We start from the raw sequence: 16,611 nt of genomic DNA, 5'->3' as shown, positions 1-16,611 counted from the left end.
TCCTGGACCTTCTAAAAATGGTGCAACTTGTAAATAGCTTTGAGAATCACAACTCACTAAAAGGAATCTATTGAGAGTCCTAAACCTTCCAATAGAAACCATAAAATAATATGAGATAAATAAAATATAAATCCTTTCATCAAAAATAAAACAATTACAAGCAACACAGTAAGTACAAAATGACATATTCCATTCGTTACAGATGGATGAATAAACAAAATGTGGCAACTATACAATGAAATAGTATTTAGTCTTAAAAATGAATAAAAGTTTGATCCATACTAAAACACGAACTTTGAAAACATTATACCAAGTGAAATAAGTCACACACAAAAGGACACATATTGTATGATTCCACTTATACGAGATACCTAGAATACTCAAATTCATAGACACCGATACTAGAATAGTGGTTATCAGGGACTGGGTAGAGATGAGGTGGACAGGTGAATGAAGAATTATTGTTCAAAGGGTGCGGAGTTTCAGTTTGGAAACATGAAAAATTTCTGGAAATGGATAGTGACAATTGTTGCACAACATTGTGAAAGTACTTAATGCCACTGAATTGTACACTTTAAAATGGTTAAGATGGCAAATCTTGTAAGTTTGTAGATTTTTGAGTATCATCCTTTTACCTCTCGGAAGAAAGGCACAAAATAGTTCAGAATTGTACTGTTTTACCCAATAGGTGGATTACCTACATGATTTAAGGTAGCAGTGTCCAACAGAAATATAAGCTACATGGCCAGGCGCAGTGGCTCACACCTGTAATCCCAGCACTTTGAGAGGCCTAGGTGGGCAGATCATCTGAGGTCAGGAGTCTCAAGACCAGCCTGGCCAGCATGTAGTGAAACCTGGTCTCTACTAAAAATACAAAAATTAGCTGGGCATAGTGGCACACACCTGTAGTCCCAGCTACTTGGGAAGCTGAGGCAGGAGAATCGCTTGAATCTGGGAGGCAGAGGTTGCAGTGAGCTGAGATCGCACCACTGCACTCCAGCCTGGGCAAAAGAGCGAGACTCTGTCTCTCAAAAAAAGAAAACGAGAAAAGAAAAAAGAAATATAAGCTACATATGTAACTCTAAATTCCTTAGAAACTGCATTAAAAAGATAAACAGAAAAATAGAAACAAGTAAGGTTAGTTTTTGATTGTATATATTATTTAACCTAACGTATCTCAAATATTAACACTTCAGCATATAGTGAATGAAAAATTACTAGTGTTTGACCCAATGGGAGAACAAAACTAAAAAGAAAATTACTAGTGAGATATGTAACATTCTTTTATACCACAATGAGTCTTTGAAATCTGATGCTTTTATACCTACTACACTTCTCATTTTATACCTACTACACTTCCACATGTTGTTATTGGCTACTGTACAGAACAGAACAGCCTTAAGGGCTTCAAACAAAGAGATCATGTATTAAATAGACATATTTTGAATAATTTGATATTTGATCCTGCCAAACTAAACTTCATTTAATGAAGGGGATATAGAGTCTCTCAGAAAAGCAAATGCTAAGGGAATTTATCACCAGCAGACTGGACCTACAAGAAATGCTTAAAGGAGTTCCAAACGTGGAAACAAAAGAATAATATTTGCAACCATAAAAGCACATGTAAATACAAAGCTCACTGATTCTATAAAGCAGTTACACAATTGAGACTACAAAGCAGCTAGCTAACAACGCTATCACAGGAACAACACAGGTCAATATTAACCTTGAATATAAATAGCCTAAATGCTCCACTTAAAAGACATAGAATGACAAATTGGATTAAAAAAAAAAAAAGACCCAAATTTCTGTTGCATTCTCACATGCATTGACACCCAAAGGCTAAAAGTAAAAGGATAAAAAAAAAAAAAATCTGTTATGCAAATGGAAAACAAAAAAGAGCAGCTTTGCTATTCTTGTATCAGATAAATTAGACTTTAAACAAATAGCAATAAAAAAAGATAGAAGCTGGGCGCGGTGGCTCACGCCTGTAATCACAGCACTTCAGGAGGCCCAGGCAGGTGGATCACGAGGTCAGGAGATCGAGACCATCCTGGCTAACACAGTGAAACCCCATCTCTACTAAAATTACAAAAAAATTAGCCAGGTGTGGTGGCAGGTGCCTGTAGTCCCAGCTACTTGGGAGGCTGAGGCAGGAGAATGTTGTGAACCTGAGAGGCAGAGCTTGCAGTGAGCCAAGATCGTGCCACTGCACTCCAGCCTGGGCGACAGAGCGAGACTCCGTCCCCCCCCCCAAAAAAAAAAAAGAAAGAAAGAAGGCCATCTTATAATGATAAAGAGTTCAATTCAACAATAAATTTAACTATACTAAATATGAATGCACCCAGCCGGGTACAGTGATTCGTGCCTGTAATCCCAGCATTTTTAGAGGCCAAGGCAGGTAGATTACTTGAGGTCAGGAGTTCAAGACCAGCCTGGCCAACATGGTGAGACCTCATCTCTACTAGAAATACAAAAATTCGTTGGGCGTGGTGGCGGGCACCTGTAGTCCCATCTACTTGGGAGGCCTGAGGCAGGAGAATTGCTTGAACCTGGGAGGCAGAGGTTGCAGTGACCTGAGATCACCCCACTGTACTCCAGCCTGGGCTACAGAGCAAGACTCTGTCTCAAAAAAAAAAAAAAAAAAAAAAAAAGAATGCACCCAACATCAGAGCAGCCAAATTTATAAAACAAATACTACTAGACCTAAGAAAGGGGATAGACGGTCATGCAATAGTAGTGGGGGACCGTAACACACCAATGACAGCACTAAACAGATCATTGAGGCAAAAAACGAACAAAGAAACTCTGAACTTAAATTGGACTCCTGACCAAATAGACTTAATAGAAATCTACCGAATACTACACTCAATAACCACAGAATGTGCATTTTTCTCATTTGCACATGGAACATTCTCTAAAATTGACCACATGCTGAGTCATAAAGCAAATCTCAATAAATTCAAAACAATCAAAATCATATCAAGCATCTTCTCAGACCACAGTGGTATAAAATTGGAAATCAGTAAGAGGAACTCTCGGCCGGGTGCGGTGGCTCATTCCTATAATCCCAGCACTTTGGGAGGCCGAGGCAGGTGGATCACCTGAGGTTGGGAGTTTGAGACCAGCCTGACCAACCTGGAGAAATCCTGTCTTTACAAAAAATCCAAAAATTAGCTGGGTATGGTGGCGCATGCCTGTAATCCCAGCTACTCGGAAGACTGAGGCAGGAGAATCGCTTGAACCCGGGAGGCGGAGCCAATATCACGCCATTGCACTCCAGCCTGGGCAACAAGAGCAAAACTCTGTCTCAAAAAAAAAAAAAAAAAAAAAAAAGGAACTCTCAGACCACACAAGTACATGGAAACTAAAGAACTTGTTTCTGAATAACTTTTGGGTAAACGAAAAAATTCAGGCAGAAAGTTATTTAAAAATTTGAAATAAGTGAAAAGAGAGATACAACATACCTCTGGGATCCTCTGGGATACAGTGAAAGCAGTAGCAAGAGGAAAGTTTATGGTGCTAAATCCCTATATCAAAAAGATATAAATGTCCAAATTAACAACCTAATGTCACACCTAAACGAACTAGAAAAACAAGAAAAAACCAAACCCAAAGGTAGCAGAAGAAATGAAAAAACAAAGATCATAACAGAACTAAAGGAAAGTAAGACAAAATAAAATAAAAAAGATCCTCAGAGACTACTATGAACATCTCTGTGCACACCAACTAGAAAAATCTAGACGAAATGTGTAAATTTCTGGAAACACACAACCTCCCACTGAACCACGAAGAAACTTGAAATCCTGAACAGACCAAAAACAAGGTATAAAACTGAATCAAAGGCCAGGCACTGTGGCTCACGCCTGTAATCCCAGCACTTTGGGAGTCTGAGGTAGGAGGATTGCTTGAGCTCAGGAGTTTGAGACCATCCTGGGCAACATGGTGAAACTCCATCCCTGCAAAAGATGCAAAAATTAGGCAGGCATGGTGATCCTCACCTGCGGCCCCAGCTACTTGGGAGGCTGACTGAGGTGGGAGGATTGCTTGAGCCCAGGAGGTCGAGGCTGCAATGAGCTGAGATTGTGCCAGTGCTCTCCAGCCTGGGTAACAGAGGAAGACCCTGTATCAAAAAAAAAAAAAAAAAAAAAAAAAAAGAAAAGAAAAGAAAAAGAGAGAGAGAGAGAGAGGAAATTGAATCAGTAATAAAAAAAAATCTACCGTTCAAAAGAAGAAAAAGCCCTGGACAGATGGATTCACAGCCAAATTCTATCAGACATAGAAAGAAAAGCTGGTACCAATTTACTGAAACTATTCCAAAAAATTAAGGAGGAGGGATTCCTCCCTAACTCATTCTATGAAAGCAGTATCATCCTGATCCTAAAACCTAGCAAAGACACGATGTAAAATGAAGCTACAGGCCGATACCCTTGATGAACATAGATGCAAAATCCCCAAAATAATAACAGCAAACTGAATCCAGCAGCATATCAACAAGTTAATATACCATAATCAAGCAGACTTTATTGCTGATACACAAATCTGGTTCAACATATACAAATCAGTAAATGTGATTCATCACATATACAGAGTTAAGACAAAAACCATATGATCATCTCAATAGATGTGGAAAAATCTTTTGATGAAATTCAACTTCCCTTCGTGATAAAAACCCTCAAGACACTAAGTATTGAAAGAACATACCTCAAAATGATAAGAGCCATCTTTGACAAACTCACAATCAACAAAAATGAACAGTGGAGAAAGAGCACTTTATTCAATAAATAGTGCTGGGAAAACTGACTAGCCATATGCAGAAGAATAAAACTGGACCCCTACCTATATGGTGAGCATATACAAAAATTAACTCAAATCGATTAAAGACTTAAATGCAAGACCTCAAACTATAAAAATCCTAGATGAAATCTGAAAAACTCTTCTGGACATTGGCCTAGGCAAATAATTTATGACTAAGACCTCAAAGGCAAATGCAACAAAAACAATAAATGGGCATATGGGATTTAGTTACAATAAAGAGCTTCTGCACAGCAAAATAAACTATCAACAGAGTAAACAGATAACCTACAGAATGGGAGAAAATATTTGCAAACTATGCATCTAACAAAAGATCCAGAATCTATAAGAAACTTAAATCAACAAGCAAAAACCAACCCCATTATAAAGCGGGTAAAAGACATGAACAGATACTTCTCAACAAGTGTCCAACAAACATATGAAAAAATGTTCAACATCACTAATCATCAGAGAAATACAAAATAAAACCACAATGAGATATCATCTCACACCAGAGTGACTATTATTGAAAAGTCAAAAAACTAACAGACGTTGGTGAGAATGCAGAGAAAAGAGAACACTTGTATACTGTTGTTAGGCGTGTAAATTAGTTCAACTCCCATGGAAAACAGTGTGGAGATTTCTCAAAGAACTAAAAATGGAACTACCATTTGACCCAGTAATCCCACTACTGGGTATCTTCCCAAAAGAAAATAAATAATTTTATCAAAAAGACACCTGCATGCATATGTTTATCACGGCACTATTCACAATAGCAAAGTCATGGAATCAACCTAAGAGTCCATCAATGGTGGATTGGATAAAGAAAATTTGGTATATATATGCCATAAAATACTATGCAGCCATTAAAAAGAATGAATTCTGGCCTGGGCACAGTGGCTCAGCCTGTAATCTCAACACTCTGGGAGGCTGAGGTAAGCAGATCACCTGAGGTCAGGAGTTTGAGACCAGCCTGGCCAACATGGCAAAACCCCATCTCTACTAAAAATACAAAAAATTAGCCAGGCAAGGTGGTCAGCACCTGTAATCCCAGCTACTTGGGAGGGTGAGGCAGGAGAATCACTTGAACCTGGTAGATGGAGGTTACAGAGAGCTGAGATCTTGCCACTGCATTTCAGCCTGGGCAACAGAGCAAGACTCCGTCTCAAAAAGAAAAAAAAAAGAATGAATTCTGGCTAAGCATGGTGGCTCATGCCTATAATCCAAGCACTTTGGGAGGTCAAATCGGGAGAATTGCTTGAGCCTAGAAGTTCAAGACCAGTCTGGGTAACATGGTGAGACTTCGGCTCTATTATAAAACAAACAAACAAACAAACAAACAGAAAGCAAAAAAACAAGGCATTCATCTGTAGTCTCAGGTACTTGGGAAGCTAAGGTGGGAGGATCACTTGAGCCCAGGAGTTGGAGATTGCAGTGAACTATGATGGTACCACGGCACTCCAGCGTGGGCAACAGAGGGATACCCTGTCTCAAGGGGGGAAAAAAAGGAATGAATTCATGTTCTTTGCAGCAACATGGATGTAGCTGCATCCATGAAGGCCACTATCCTAAGTGGAATGACATAGAAACAGAAAATCAAATGCCACATGTTCTCATTTATAAGTGGGAGCTAAATAATGGGTACACATGGACATAAAGATGAAAACAATAGATGCTGGAGACTCCAAAAGGAGTGAGGGAGCAAGTGGGGCGATAGCTAAAAAAAAACTACCTATTGTGTACTATATTCACTACTTGGATGATGGTTTCAACAGAAGCCTATACCCCACCATTATGCAATATTCCCATGAAACATACCTGGACATGTACCCTGTGAACCTATAATAAAAACAATTTTTTAATTTTTTTTGTTTTTTTTTGGGGGGGGGAGGTTTTGAGGCAGAGTGTCACTCTGTCACACAGGCTGGGGCACAGTGGAGCAATCTTGGATCACTGCAGACTCTGCCTCCCAGGTTCAAATGATTCTCCTGTCTTAGCCTCCTCAGTAGCTGGGATTACAGGTGTGAGCCACCACACCCGGATAACGTTTGTATTTTTAGTAGAGACAGGGTTTCGCCATGTTGGCCAGGCTGGTCTCAAACTTCTGACCTCACGTGATCTGCCCACCTTGGCCTCCCAAAGTGCTGGGATTACAGGCGTGAGCCACTGCACCTGGTTGAAAGAGTTTGATATTTGATTTTCTTACCATGCAATGTAAGTCATCACGTGGAAAATTGGCACATATAATGGTGCATTTTATACTTAGTGGTATTTTAGCTTCTAGAAACACAATCTTTTTTTTTTTTTTTTTTTTTTTTTTTGAGACAGAGTCTCACTCTGTTGCCCAGATTGGAATGCAGTGGCGTGATCCCAGCTCACTGTAACCCTGCCTCCCAGGTTCAAGTGATTCTCCTGCCTCAGCATCCTGAGTAGCTGGGACTACAGGCACGCACCACCATGCCCGGCTAAGTTTTGTATTTTTTGGTAGAGACGGGGTTTCACCATATTGACCAGGCTGGTCTCAAACTCCTGACCTCAAGTGATCCACCCGCCTCAGCCTCCCAAAGTGCTGGGATGACAGGTGTGAGCCATCACGCCCAGCCAGGAAAAACAATTCCTAACTCTAAGTCTCTGGCTTTTCCTCCATGAAATGAAGGTAATGAAGGGACCTCGGGAATAGGGTCATCACAAAGATTAAGTAAGATAATGTGTGTAAGATACTTAGCAGCTTCTCAAGGCTGTCTGCCTTTTTGGTCCACGGCCAAGAGGCTGGCTTCTATCTTCAAAGCCAACACTTGCATCACTCAAATCTCTGCTCCTATTGTCATACCTTCTTAAACTCTGATTCTCCTTTCCCCTTTATGATGACACTGTGCCCACCTGCAAAATTCAAGGGAATCTCACCATCTCAAAATCATTAATCACCTCTGCAGAGACCCACATGAGGGAACATATTCACAGGTTCTGGAGCCTACATTGTCACATTTGCCATGGACTGAATGTGTTCCCTCTAAAATTCCTATGTTGAGACTCTAATCTCAGTGTGACGGTATTTGCGGGTGGGGCCTTGAGGAGATAATTAGTTCATGAAGGCAGAGCCCTTGAGGATCAGTGCCCTTATAAGAAATGGCCAGAGAGCCAGCCGGCTCTTTCTTCTGTGTGAGGATACAAGTTAGCAGCCTGCAACCCAGAAGAGGACTCTCACCTTAACTCAGCCCTGCTGGCACCCTGATCTTGTATTTCCAATCTCCAGAACCGTGAAAAATAAATGTTTGATAGTTTATGATATTTTGTTAGGGCTGCCTGGGCTGACAACATCTTTGCGGGGGGTGGGGGGCGTTTTTCAGCCTACCATGTCTGGAAAGGGGCAATTCGTTGCTTTACCCTGATTTCTATATTCTCTCCATGTAGTGGGAAGAACCCAATATGTTAAAGAGACTGTTCTAATCAATGTAAGGTAAGTAGGAGCAAATACAGACCCAGCTGGAATTCAAGGCTGAAGATACCAAAGCAGCTACAAATATGAAGAAATAATCGGGAGGTGTGGATTCATACTAAGGTTCACTTTTTCTTCCTACATAGAAGGAATTTTCCCAGTTTGGAAATAACTCTCCCCGCTTCTCTGTTGTCTTTATATAAGGAGTCTGGAGGTTACCAAAAGTGCTTTCAGAGCAGAGGTTTGCAGCCTTGGCTGTATATTGGAATTAAGGCAGGAGAATAGGGAATTAGGGTAACCAAAGGTTAAGGCATAAGCCAAAGAACAGCAGGTGCAGGCAGTTCCAGCCAAGATTGGGCAGCATACAGGCCACATCCTCCTTCCTGTGATAATAAGACAGAAGTTTCCACTTCAGACTCTGATTGGCCACAGGCCAATCTCTCATAGACTGCAACCAGTTGGAAGCCTCTGAAGGGCAGCTAGGGGTGTTGCCAAGTTCTTTTGGCTTTATAAATACCTTGGGGAGCATTGCAATAGGCAGGCTCTTGAGTCACTTGCTCAAGCCTGCTCCCACTCTGTGAATTGTACTTTTGCATCTTCAATGAATTTGTGCCTTTATGACTCCATTCTTTTGGTTTGTCTTCCGTTGCTTCTTTTGTTGCTTCGTTTGTGCGTTTTGTTCAATTCTTTGTTCGATACACCAAGAACCTGGATAACTCACAGTCAAGACGTTCTATCCAGTAATGGAATTACCTGGAGGAGCTTTTCAAAGATACCAATACCCCTAAATAAAATCAAGATATCTGGAGTTGGGGCCCAGGCATCAATATTTTAAACTGTCCCCAGGTGATTCTGATGTGTTACTAGGGTTGAGAATTGCTATAAAGGAAGTAACAGGATTCCTCTTCCGGAGGCCCACAAAATGTTCTCTCTCTCTCTCTCTCTCTCTCTAGCAAATACTTCGCTTTGGTCTGAGTGTTTCTGGGAATCAATGGTTTTGAAGGTTTTAACATTTAGAAGGTTTACCTTTGGGGAGCCCTCAGGACTCTCTCATACTTTCTCTTCTCCCCCGGTCATGTCAATACCTAATCCATTGGAGACCAAAGTTTATTGATTATATTTTAAACTCTTTCTTGCATACCAGATATAAGTGGATAATAAATAAAGTTTCTTGAACAACTAGTAATCAAGTAAGCTGCTATAAGATTTTCTCTGCTGGGATAATGAACTCCAAATAGCCAAGGATCAATTTACCTCTAGCCTCTCCCCCAGGCAGTTAAGATATTTGAAGCCTGAGGGCACCTCCTCCATCTCCATGAGTTGAAATCATATCTCTTGGTCAATGCCTGTATCAAATGATACCTCTCCCATTAGCTCCTTTTTGTTCTAGATGTCATCTTTTTCCTTTGAGCCTTTTTGTATTCTCTTGATGACACTTTCCTCAGGCTTCTTTGCATTAGTTAGTACTTTCGTTTTTCCTTGTGAATAGAATATAAACTCTTTTGAAGTAGGATTATAGAATAAAATACACAATCTTCTCATGCCTATTTTTCCTAGCACAGTAATGCAGGTGAAGGAACATAAACATTTCTAATTGATATTTTCTCTTGTGAGATTGATCACTGGTGATCTTCCCGGTAGGATAAAACCTTGGAAAGAAGATGTGTTTTCCATTACATGAGAAGTCACTGGAAGACTGCGTTTCAGGCCCATTGTTGACTTATCAATTTTCTAGATTGGAAATACTTAGACCATGCCTGGAGAGACAGGTGAATCTTTCAGCAACCAATCTTAGATTTATCTCTGATTTCCAGACTACAGTACTGACTGTGGACTGTGTAGGGTTTAAACTGTCATGGGGTTTTGTTTAAAGTTGACTGTAAATGTAGTTCCAGGTTTAGCTGACCTGGAAGGTAGGAAATCTCCTACCACTTATATTTTCAGCAGAGAAATTCTAGCAAAGGCAAGGATTCATGTCCAGGAAATCTATTCCCTTGCCCATCAGACTCTCTTAGACTTTCCCCATCCACCACACTGCCCTAGCCCTCACCCTCACCCCATTTTTCCACCCCGAACCATAATTCTCCTAAGAACTGCTGAAAGCCACTGCTATCGCTCTCTCCACTCTTCTGTGACTTTGCTCAGTGGGGCTGAGAAATTCAGGATCTGCAAATCCTCAAGTTAGAGTCAGACTTCACCAATCTACTGAAAAACCCCCCAAAAGAAAAATAAATCTCAACCTCTAAGCAGGGGATCAGCCTCTTTACACTACTGGAAAGTCATCCCTCTGGTGGCTAAGGGTAGATGACCCCATGCTGGGGCAGGTTTGTCAGCTGAGAGCTATGGGATAGCAGCCTGGAAGGGAAGGCTTTTACAACCCGAGAAAATGGAGCAGGACCTGCCTGTTCATGGGCCCTGCCACAGAGCTGGCAGCTCTTGAGTTTGGAGACCAGAGACCCTTCAGGATCAAACTCGCTGAACCCCAAGGGGGGTATCTTCCTCTGTTTGGCCCGCTATATAACAAAGTATCATAGACTGGGCAGCTTATAAACAACAGAAATTAATTTCTCATAGTTCTAGAGGTTGGAAAGTGCAAGATCAAGGTACCAGAAGATTTGGTGTCTGATTCGCCCACTTTCTGGTTCATGGATGGCCATCTTCTTGCTTTGTACTCACATGGCAGAAGGAGCAAGGGAGCTCCCTGAGGTCCCTTTTGTAAGGGCACTCATCCTTCTGCCCCCATGACCCAATTACCTCCCAAAGGCCCCCCCCTCCAGATACCATCACATTGGGCATTTTAATCTCAGTATATGAATTTTGGGGAGACACAGACATTCAGTGTTTTCAGGGGGCAACTGTTGCTCTTTTAAGCTGACACCTACACATAAAGGGTGATGACCTTGGTATAAAGACAAGGATTTCAAACGAGCTGATGAAAAGCTAACCAGTAAATATGTATGTTGTGTGGGATAAAGATCAAGCGTGAATATTTCAAACGGGACTTCCAAGAGAGCAGCCTGCAGGGAAGAATGTCACCCCTGGAGTGGGTTGGGATCACCCAAGTCCAGTTATTTTATACTAGAAATTATTGCATGAGAAGGACATGGTTATGTGTAAGAAATAAAGCTTTACATGCCTCCCCCCACAGCCAACTCAGACAAGGCTGCTCTTGGTGGAGTCATCTTTCGAAGGATTACTTTAGCTCCCTGGTTAGCCCTGGATTCAGTGCCCTCACCCTTCTTCAGTTGACAGCTGGGTGCAGTGGCTCATGCCTGTAATCCCAGCACTTTTGGAGGCTGAGGCGGGCAGATCACTTGAGGTGAGGAGTTAGAGACCACCCTGGCCAACATGGTGAAATCCCGTCTCCACTAAAAAAAAAAAAAAAATTAGCTGTGGTGGTGGCTCATACATGTAATCCCACCTGCTAAGGAGGCTGACGCAGGAGAATTGTCTGAACCCAGAAGGCGGAGGTTGTAGTGAGCCGAGATTGCACCACTGCTCTCCAGCATAGGTGACAGAGTAAGACTCTGTCTCCAAAAAATAAAAAAGACAACGGCTTAATAATTCCTTTAAGTCCCCCCCATCCCCTACGGAACCCAGTCCTTCCATTTTTTTTACTCATTCTAAGGTATAAATGGCCTGTGATGCTTTAATAAAGCATTTATCCAAAGCATTTAAAAATCTTTAAAGGGAATTATTAAACTAGAGGAATAATTGGGCTCCAAAGTAAAATTTAAGACAACGAATAGAATGATTTTGGGCCCCTATACTATCTTTGAACAAATAACAGAGGAGAGAGGAAAATAGGTGATGGAAAAGAGCTGACTACACTTACTGATTCAATGGTTCTGTGTGGTAGGCTACTACTGCTGACTTCAAAGCTCTTTATTACACCTGAATACGAAAGCAAATGTTCTAGGGGAGGCCAGAGATGGCCCTCTCTGCTGCTTACCAGATGGATAATCTTAGGCAACTGTCCAAACTGTGAAACGGAGATCATATGACCTCTCTAACACAATGTCTGCAATACAGTAGATGATCAAGAAACGTGGGCGTCGATAGTTCTGAGCCCCTACTAAGTCAGCATTTATACCTCAGAGAAGCTTCAGAGTTACCTCGAACCTTGATATTGAGGGCTGGGATCTGCCACAAAATGGAGAGGTTTTGAGAGCATGATTCATTGCTCATTCTTAAACTGCTCTTTTCCCCCCCATCCCCCCACTTCACTGCATTCATGCATTGCAGTGTTTGGTACATAGTAGAAACTCAGTAAATATTTACTGAACTAAGCCTTTATGTGGAAGGTCTTAATTCATTCATTATTTATTTATTTATTTGAGATGGAGTCTCGTTCTGCTGCCCAGGCTGGAGTGCAGTGGCATGATTGATCTCGGCTCACTACAACCTCTGCCTCCTGGTTCAAGCGATTCTCCTGCCTCAGCCTCCCAAGTAGTTGAGATTACAGGCATATGCCACCACCCTGCCTAATTTTCGTACTTTTAGTAGAGACAGGGTTTCACCATGTTGGCCAGGCTGGTCTTGAACTCCTGGCCTCAAGTGATCCGCCTGCCTTGGCCTCCCAAAGTGCTGGGATTACAGGCGTGAGCCACCAAGCACGGCCTTAACTCATTCTTAAGAAACACTACTGCTGAGACTCTTGACAAGAAAAAGTGGAATAAGCACTTCCAGGCTTACAGAGGAACCCTCTGGGAAAGAGGGTAAGATTGCTAGGAAGGCTGAAACCTGGGGGGCTTAGAGAACGTTAGGAAGAGGTTGGTTCTTACTCACCCAAGGACCTGAATGAACTAGTTCATAGAATCAAATAACGTCAGCATGAATGATTTTAGAAATCACCTGGAAGTCAACCCCAGGCCCAAAGAGGGTATATGGCTTGTATAAAATCAAATAAATAACAAACGAGGGTCTAAGTCTTGACTCCTGTTCAGTGATTTTTTCGAGACAACGCTGGAACTTGCCAAGAGATATTGAGTGGAATTTTTTTAACAGGTACTTTGGAATACGCAGAAGTGAAAGGGATAGGCCAATTCCTAGGGCAAAGGCTATAATGTTGATAGATATTAGTCCTATTTCACATCAGCCTTCTCTATTAAGGAAATTGATCTCCAGCATGATAAAAAGGATAGCCCAAAACAGTTAACAGGTAATTATGTTTTGAGATAGGTAACAAAATAGAGAAGCCTAATTCATTTAATTGATTTCGAGCCCTCACACCCAAAGAAATTCCATTTCAGAATACTGAAAGAATTGCCCTGTTGTAACACTCTCGCTGGGGGACAGTCTTGTATTATTAACTACTTTAACTAGCTGCCTGAGGTCAACAATTAGTACAAGGCCAAAAGAGATCTCACAGCCCAGCCTCTGCATCCAAACTTGAGCAATTTCCACTCTACCAGGTGTCACCACTGGTCACTAAGTGAGCTGATGAATCCCTTCATAGAATCTGGGTTTTGAAACATTGCAACAAAATAAAATGAAGCACCCAAACCAACAAAATGAAATTTAACAGAGCAAGTGGAAAGTGCTGCGTGTAGCCTAGTTTTAAAAATCTTTACAAATACAAAACAGAGGAGATGTAGAGTAAGAAGAATTCATGTTCAAAAGGGTTAGGAATCTTGGTGGACTCCAAGCTCATATCTTTGCGTGAAACAGCTGCCAAAATGGCTAGCAAAATCTTAGAAGGCATTAACAGGGGCGTAACATTTAGAATAAAAGGAGAATAGGGCTACCATATTTCACCAGGCAGACTTCATCTACAGTACTGTATTCCATTTAGCTCTGTAGGGTTCCAGGGAAGGATAAATAAGATAACACAGGATCTAAAAGTTATGCCATGTGAACTGAAAGGACTTGGGAATGTTCATTTTGGAGAACAGAAGGCTGTTCAATTTTAGTGTCTAAAATATGAAGGAGGCAGTCATTTTTCTGTATCACTTTATAAAATAGAACTAAGATTAATTAGTAGATAAAAGCAAAGGAAAAGAAAACTTGTGTTGGTTGAATACCACTACATGCTGCTTGTGCTAGGTGCTTTACATTATTTTATTAAAACCTTTCGGAAACAGATGGATATTTTGGGAGTGGTGAGCTCCCTGTGACTGGTAATCAGAGTCCCAGCTCAGCACTACTCATTTAAAGCAGTGGCAGCCAGGCGTGGTGGCTCATGACTGTAATCCCAGTAGTTTGGGAGGCTGAGGTGGGAGGATCATTTAAGGCCAGGAGTTCAAGACCAGCCTGGGCAGCAGGGAGACCCCCGTCTCTAGTCTCTACACAAAATGGAAAAAAATTAGCTGGGCATGGTGGCATGTACCTGTGGTCCCCGCTACTCAGGAGGCTGAGGCTAGAGAATCATTTGAACCTGGTGGGGTGGAGGTTGCAGTGAGCTGAGATCACGCCACTGCATTCCAGCCTTGGCAACAGAGTGAGATTCCGCCTCAAAAATGAAATGAAATGAAATGAAACGAAATAAAATAAAAATAAAATAAAATAAAATAAAAAATAGAGATGGGGTCCCATTATGTTGCCCAGGCTGGTCTCAAACTCCTGAGCTTAAGAGATCCTCCCTGCTTAGGAGGCTGAGGTGGGAGCATTGCTTGGGCCTGGGAGGTTGAGGATGCAGTGAGCTGTGGTCACGCCACTACACTTCAACCTGGGTGACAGAACAAGGCTTTGTCTCTCTCTCTCTCTCTCTCCCTCTCTCTCTCTCTCTCTATGTGTATATATATATTCTCTCTCTCTATATATATGTATATAATATATAGTATATTATATGTAAGTATAGTATATATAGAGTATATAGCATATACTATATGTATCTATTTTATATATATATATATATATATATATATTTTGTTTGTTTGTTTGTTTTTTAAAGCAGCAGCCATCCCTCTTCTGCCTCCAAGATTTAAGAATGCCATTCAGGCCTTTCTGAAGCCAGCATCCTATTGGAGGCAGGCTCTCTGGGGGCAGCAAAGGCTACTGTGTGTCAACAATGTGCATTTCTAGCGGTTTCAAGGTTTCAAATCCCCACTAGATGGCTGACTGTAAGTGAGGGGCTACCTAGTCCATACTAGCCCAAGCTGCTGCTTTCTAGCCTGCCTTGAATGTTGGGATAGGCTCATGTCTGTCTAGGGTTGTGCAGGGAGGGCTAGGTGGTAGAGAGCCTGAGTGTTCTACGAGTCGATGAAGAATTGTGTGACAGGATGGGAATGGGATACTTCTCTTGGCCAGCCACAGCCATTCTTCTCACATCCACCTGTAGTCTTAGAGTCACCCAAGCACTGAAGCCCTTCGGCCTAGGACATGTTCTGGCCAGTGGACAGTGTATCAGCCAGGGTCCTGTCCTAGCAGAACCAGAATTCAACTTGAAGGATTCCAATGAAGAGACTTTAATGAAGGGACCGTTACAGAAGTGTGAGCTGGGACTCTGCAAAGGAATCTCAGCATCACAGGCACCCTCCAACCTCAAGACCATGTCTTTGCTGTCTCTTTATCTACCACTGGCTGAATCCTTCGTCTCGCTCTGGTCTTTGTTATAATGCCACTCTCTCAAAGAACACTGTGACTGCTCCTCCTCAGCATTCCCTCCTCCCCACTGAACTTTGTTATATCACTTAACATCATCCAATATTTGCATATTTAATTATGTGTTTACTGTCTGCCTCTATCCACTAGAATGTGAGCAGAGATTTTTGTCTGTTGTGTTCATTGCTATATCCCAGCACTTAGAACATTGCCTCGCCCAAGGAAGATGCTCAGTAAGTATTCACTGAATGAATTAATAGATGAATGAAGACTAATTGGACTGATTAGAACACATAGAGAAAATTATCCAATGGTGACATCTGATCCCTCTTTCTCGCTTCAATTTGTTAATCACTCCTTTAGGTGAAGCCACTTGAAATGCAAAAGGCTTTCATTTGGCCACAAGAGGGTGATATTGGCCAGTTTTTCATTTTATAGACACCTTGTTCTGAGACCATTCACTCTCTTCTTCCCCAGACCTCAGAAAGAAAACCTGAGACAGGGCTGTGTCTACAGCCAAAGTAAACATACAGTGTTTTCTTCTGCCCGGACGCTTCCAAGTGAAATTCAATTAAAACCTACATCAATAAAGATTTCTAAAGGAGAGAAGGTCACTAGAAAGTAAGAGTGTAGGGAATGTGTAGGCAGAAGAAACAGGCAAAGAAAGGCATCTCCACCACTTTGGTAACCATGGAGATGCCACCAGCAGGCCAGATGACCTCATGTTTTGTGCCACATTCTTCTACTTCCCTTCCCTCTGCACCATCCAGGCTCTGTTTGGCTGTCCCTGCAAAAGTGTGAGCTGTCACAATACAGGGTCTAGGCTCATGGTTCTAATT

General features: G+C 41.7%; 1 long non-coding RNA gene across 1 annotated transcript in view; it reads left to right on the top strand.

Moving 5' to 3' along the window:
- Nucleotides 1–12,162, top strand: part of LOC105467274 (uncharacterized) — a 33,738-nt gene extending 21,576 nt beyond the window's left edge. The window contains exon 4 of the long non-coding RNA XR_011606216.1: nt 8,206–12,162. This is a non-coding gene — a long non-coding RNA (uncharacterized lncRNA). The remainder of the gene's footprint in view (nt 1–8,205) is intronic.
- The last annotated feature ends 4,449 nt before the right edge of the window (nt 12,163–16,611 follow it).

The sequence above is a fragment of the Macaca nemestrina genome, chromosome 7 (assembly GCF_043159975.1).
Source record: "Macaca nemestrina isolate mMacNem1 chromosome 7, mMacNem.hap1, whole genome shotgun sequence".
NCBI classification, from domain to species: Eukaryota; Metazoa; Chordata; class Mammalia; order Primates; family Cercopithecidae; genus Macaca; species Macaca nemestrina.
This window is presented reverse-complemented; position numbering and strand designations above follow the sequence as displayed.